Below are 6,833 nucleotides of genomic sequence, written 5' to 3'. Positions count from 1 at the left end.
GAATTACGTCCTACACAGAAATCGTCAAATAAAATCACTGAGCAGATAGATACTGATAGAGAAAAAAAACATGAGTATTCAAAATAATAATAATAATAATAATGTACAGTAATACAAAATACTGGAGGACCACTGTTCATGTCGTAGTTAAATGACAACTGGGCCAGTTGGAAGACTGCGAATGGAAGAGGATGAAATGACGTGGATAAAAGAGAGAGAGAGAAAGCAAAATATGCAATGAACAATAGAACAAAGGTGGTTTGGCTATTGAGTGTTGGTGATTGTTGTTTAATATGGAGGGACTCGAAAAAGGGAAGCGAATGGCTGTTTTTTGTTTGTCCGAGTATTTGAAAATCATTGTATTGTATGTGATGGCGGCAAGATATGGCATGAAGTCTAATGGCACTATTTTCTTTTTTGCTTAAAGCTAAGCCTGTAGCATGGCTGACACCCCTATGAGAGTCGTCCCACATACGTCCCAAAATTACATTTAGGGCAATTAAACTTGTAAACTATGCAGGTGGGCATCAACTCCGGGAGGGTGTCTTTAGGTTTTCTTACTGTTTCTCTTTATTTTATGTCATTCTACAGATAAGTGACCTGATGGGAAAAGTTGTGTTCCCAGATGTGCCTCTGTTACATTCAAGACATAATGTCTGCAATTTTACCTTCTGTATCTGTTCTCATTTATTTATTTATGTATATATATATATATATATATATATATATATATATATATATATATATATATTATATATATATATATATTATCATATACATATATATATATATATATATATATATATATATATATATATATATATAAAAATAAAATGGATAGCCAGAAGACGTGGTAAAATTGCAGACATTATGTCTTGGAATGTAACAGAAGCACATTCAAACACAACTTTTCCCATCAGGGTCACTTATCTGTAGAATGACATAAAAAATAAAGAGAAACAGTAAGAAAAAACTGTTTCATGAAAGACACTGGGTATATATATATATATATATATATATATATATATATTATATCTATATATATATATATATATATATATATATATATATATATATATATATATATATATATATATATATATATATATATATATATACATATATATATGTATATATATATATATATATATATATATATATATATATATATATATATATATATTATAATTCAGCTACTTGTGTTTAGGTTTCAATGAGACAGGATGGTTTAGATTCCACGCTCTTTGGAATCCTGTCTCACTACAGCCTAACACGATTAGCAGGAATGTATATCTCGTACATAGTGAAGCTGGGTGTCATATTATTTATCTATTATCTGTGTATATATATAATATATATATATAAATATATATTTATAAACAGTATATACATATATCTATCTATATATACACGTGTATAATATATATATATATAATGAGAGAGAGAGAGAGAGAGAGAGAGAGAGAGAGAGAGAGAGAGAGAGAGAGAGAGAGCGCTATTAACCACTTGAAAAACTTTAGTCTCTGGAATGATTGTAAGCGTAACTACAGTAGTCAAGAAATTGGCATAGCGCCCACAGCCTACACTTGAAAGCCATAAATGATTACTGATGTAAGAGCCACTTATAAATACTAAGGGTGAAAGTATTGCATATTTACGTCCAGGTCACAATCAGTTACTCTATACTGGACTAACTGACTGGGTAGTCTAATCTTAGGATCACCTGTAAGGCTTCAGTAGGTTGTTCTAAGGAAGCTTCCTTCCCATTTGATTCCCCCTCGGCCATTCTTTTCAACTGGGTGAATGATTCGAGTGATTTATAAAATTCTGGCTGCCAAGCCAAGCACTGGGGCACTTTCGGTCAATCAGCACTAAAAAAAATGAGAAAGAAGGGGAACCCTGCACTAGACTGAGAAAGGAAGAACCCAGCATGAAAGACTGAAAAAGAAAAGGAATCCAGCACGAAAGACTGTGAAGAAAGGGAATCCAGCACTAAAGGCTGAAAAGGAAGAACCCTGCACGAAAGACTGAAAAGGAATAGGAATCCAGCACTAAAGACTGAAAAGGAAGGGGAATCCAGCACTAGACTGAAAAGGAAGGGGAATCCAGCACTAAAGACTGAAAACGAAGGGGAATCCAGCACTAAAGACTGAAAAGGAAGGGGAATCCAGCACTAAAGACTGAAAACGAAGGGGAATCCAGCACTAAAGACTGAAAAGGAAGGGAAATCCAGCACTAGACTGAAAAGGAAGGGGAATCTAGCACTAAAAACTGAAATGGAAGGGGAATCCTGCACTACAGACTGAAAAGGAAGGGGAATCCAGCACTAAAGACTGAAAAGGGAGGGGAATCCTGCACTACAGACTGAAAAAGAAGGGGAATCCAGCGCTACAGACTGAAAAGGAAGTGGAATCCAGCACTAAAGACTGAAAAGGAAGGGGAATCCAGCAATAAAAACTTAAATGGAAGGGGAATCCTGCACTACAGACTGAAAAGGAAGGGAAATCCAGCAATAAAGATTGAAAAGGAAGGGGGATCCAGCACTTAAGACGATAAACTGCTCATATAATTTCGGTCAATTTTTAAAGTTATCTCACCTGTACTGATGCACCCTTTTCTGTATCGTTCAGGCAAAAAATTTAATTCATAAACAATATCTATGAACGGAGCTCCTCCTTAGAATTACCATATGGAGTTATAGTTATAATAAACTTAAGTCTACATACAGTCAACTGCTCAACTGAGTCACTTGCAAATCACGGTTCCTTCCCTGCTAAGAGATGTCTTGATATACTGTAACAAAGACACTCAAAGCTACCCTACTCATTAAGTACTGTTATTATTAGATGGTTTAATCTCATCTCATCAGCAACTGGAAATTCAGTGTGTAGAAATTTACACTAAGTTCACATGATTTATGTCAAAAAGATCTTGTCTGTTATGCTAAAAAAATTTGAGGCTAATAGTTGTGTAAATGTTTTATAGCAAAATTCTATGGGGAAATATTTTTAATAATTTCAGCTGCCAAATTTATTGCACACAGTTCTCATGTGAAAATACTAGCCCTGTTTGGTAGGGGGATTTGATTGATGAAGATCTTGGTACCGTAAGTATGAATTACATATTTTTATTATATTATTATTACTATTCAGAAGATAAACCCTATTCATATGGAACAAGCCTACAGGGGCCACTGACATGAAACTCAAGCTTCCAAATAATATTGTGTTCATTTGAAAACAGTTACAGAAGGTAACAGGCAATACAGCAAGAAGGGATCACTTATTACAAAAAGAAAGAAAAATAGATTAGTAAAGCAATAAATATATACTAAAACATAAATAAAACTAATATACAAGGTTAACTGTTTTTGGGTAGTAGTGCATTGCATATTGTGGACCTTCCCAACTAATATGTTCCACTGGGTGATGTTTCTGATGTTCTGGAGTTTATGCATAACTTTGGATTGGCAGTATAACAGAGTGCCTATTTTATTGGTTCTTCTTTTTTTTTTTTTTTTGTTAGCATCAGTCTACTGTACAGTGGCGGCAAAATTAATATTTACAGCAAAAATAATCTTAACATCAAATGTCTGTCAACTTCAAAATTGTGCAGCAGCCATACCACTGTCACCAGAGATTTGTCGTGAATTGTCAGTGCTCGCTGAGCTGTTGGTGTAAGAAAAGCTGTAACAAGTTGCTCCATCACCCCCTAACTTGCACATTTTTCAATCTTTGGCGGCCCACAGCTCAGTTTGTCGCACATAATGGGACTCCATAAGCTTACAAAAAGAAAAGGTCCGTGCCCTTGCCCAGCTGGAGCAGGAAGTCTCTGTGATTCGTGTGGCCAGAGATATTGGTGTCTCTCGCCAAGCTATTTACAGTCTGAAAAAGGCGGCAGCTGGATTCCCACCAGGAGTGGTGCCACAGCGGAAACCAGGTTGTGGACGGAAGAAGAAGACCTCTCCGAGGACAGATAAAATTCTGAAGAGGGGAAGTATTGAATAATCGTTCAATTACAGCAGCTGCACTCAAGAAAAAGCATCCTGATCTGCTTGGAAACGTCGCTGTTCGTACGGTACAACATTGTCTGCAGTGTGACCTGGGACTACCGTGCGCCAGTATTGCAAAGAAGCCGCTCCTCAAGATGGCATGAAGAAGAAAAGGCTGGCTTTCTGTAGGAAACATAAAGACTGGACCAAGGAACAATGGCTTGACGTTATGTTCTCAGATGAATCAACCTTCAGAATTGTTAGAAATGCCAGCAATGTTGTGAGGAGGCCCAAGAGTGTGTCCCGATGTCATCACAAGTTTACTGTAAAAATCGTGAAGCATCCACAGAGCGTTATGGTGTGGGGGGCATTTGCTGGTAAATTGGGTAGAGCTGGGCTGTATTTCTTGCCTAAGGGGGAACAACATATTTAGAAGTGCTTAAGGACCACATGTTAGAGTTTTACAGGTTACATGATTCTGCATTTTTTATGCATGATGGGGCTCCATGTCACAAGACGAAGACAGTAACAAAGTGGCTTGCAGAGAACAATGTATCTGTTTTCAGTGGCCAGGCAATTCACCTGACTTAAACCCAATTGAAAATGCCTGGAAAGTTATTAAAGACAAAGTTGCAGGTGCCCAGCCCTCAAATATGGTTGAGCTTAAGAATGAGTTTAAGTTGACATGGTGCACTAAGATGGACCTTCAATATTTCATGATCCTTGCTGATTCCATGCCTAAGCTCATCCAGGCTGTATTGCAGGATAAAGGAGAGATGACAAAGTATTAATTCATGTCTCTGAATAATAAATAAGTACAGATTTCCGTTTGTTTAATTATCCACAGTAGTTTGCTATTATTTGGTGAAATATGTCAACATTATTTTTGCTGTTAAGATTATTTTTGCCACCACTGTACTTTGGATGAAAGTTCATGTACATAGCTACACTGACATTGCTTTATTGGCATAGCCCTTAAATAGCCTACGAAAGTATAAGTAAGTTTGCAGAATTTTTATTCCTTTTTTCAGTTTGTTTGAAAGTAAAAGTGCCATATTAACAACAAAACTAAGCGTAAGAACAATTCATGTGTTCTCCAAATATATTATTATCGTCAACATTCAGATGATGGCCTATTCATATGGAACAAGTCCACAGGGGGCCACTGACTTCAAATTCGAGCTTCCAAAGTATGGTGTCCATTCAAAAGAAATAGCAGATGATAAAAGGAACTACAGAAAGAGATCAGTTATTAGAAAAACTGATAAGTTAACAAATAAATATAAATGTAAGTAAGGAACACATTGGCCCAAAAGGAAGAGCTTCCATGCACTGGGAAATATAGAAAACCAGCCCAATGGTAGACTGCTTGCTGGACAAGCTAGAAAATCATAGACTACTCTGCACCTGGTGAAAACTAAGGGCCAACAGTCAAACCAACTTCTGTCATGTTATTCAGGTTGTGAAGGATGGCATCAGACAATGAGGCCAGTCATTTATGGCAATAAATATCCGGTATGTAATGTGGACTGATGGGGGGTCTTGCTGTCATGGTTAAGATGCTAACCTGTTCTTATAACCCAGGTTAAGATGCTAACCTGTTCTTATAACCCGGAGATATTTTGATGTGATGGTCTGGCTAAACTACATAGTAATAATAAATAAATTCCAGATATAGCTTATGGGAATCTACCAATCAAGAGTGCACCAACATAAAAATTAAAGGCAAAAAGCTCACCAAGCCAACTGGGAGGTGCTGTCTGATAGGAGACTTTGTGAAACCTACAGCACAAAATGTATAACAAATTTACTTCTAGACACTGGAGGGCTAGCTACACCATGAGGGATAGTTAGCACTCAAAAGGGTAAGCACCGAGGAAAAGAAATTTTCACAGAGAACAGCAAAGACGACATGAAATCCGATCTATCTGTAAACCTACCTGGCCTGACGGGAGGACTGCTGACCCCCCCCCCAAAATAAAAAGCAAGTTCAAAGGCTGAAAATTTCTTGAGTTTACTGTATTAGTTCATGACAGAATCAGTGACAATGAAACCAACTTTAGGTTAGTTCTTAACATGCTAATTGTAAGTTTCATAACTTGGAACTTTTCTTGTCACCGTATTTAGTATAATTTGCATAATCTACAATTTACAACAGAATATAACAGGCAGTTACAGCCCACTTCCATAAAAGTAATTGTCTGCTTTTCAGGCTCCTAAATTCTGGAAGGAAAATCTAGCTTTGAGCTTGAGGCGAAGACAACCATGTTTACTCAAGTTAGCATCAGACCAACTTGAATTTTCCTAACACCCAAAAAATTTTGCAGAGCAGGCGAGCTGTGAGACTTGAAAACCATACCAATTGTTGCCCTGCTTAGAATCCCACCAGTGAAGCTATAGTGTTGAACATTTCCATCACAGATGAAAAAAAGGGAAGCATTACAGAGAAAACTCAGGAAAATGGGCTTCGAGCAACAACAGCAAGACACAACTACTTCACAAACCAATACACAAGTCGCAGGAAGGGTGCACTATCAAACATGGTTGGTGTGTTACTGCAACGTAAATGGAACCTCATGTGTGAAGGCTGCAACTCTACTGTACCGTGGAGGGTAAAAGCTTCTTTATTTCAGGCTTGCATGACGTGAAAACAAAAGGTTTGAGGAAGTTTAGTTAAACAGCCATTGTGGCTACTAAACAAATCTATCTTTCTTGTGAATGCGGCTAGATTTTATATTTCAGCTCTAGTAGAATGTATTTCAACTTCCACAGATATGTATGTACAGTAGTTGAAATATCATATTGGACTTTAGTGTACAGGTTTCAACAACACAGTGGTTCC

Source organism: Macrobrachium rosenbergii, chromosome 5, assembly GCF_040412425.1.
Source record: "Macrobrachium rosenbergii isolate ZJJX-2024 chromosome 5, ASM4041242v1, whole genome shotgun sequence".
Taxonomy (NCBI): Eukaryota; Metazoa; Arthropoda; class Malacostraca; order Decapoda; family Palaemonidae; genus Macrobrachium; species Macrobrachium rosenbergii.
This window is presented reverse-complemented; position numbering follows the sequence as displayed.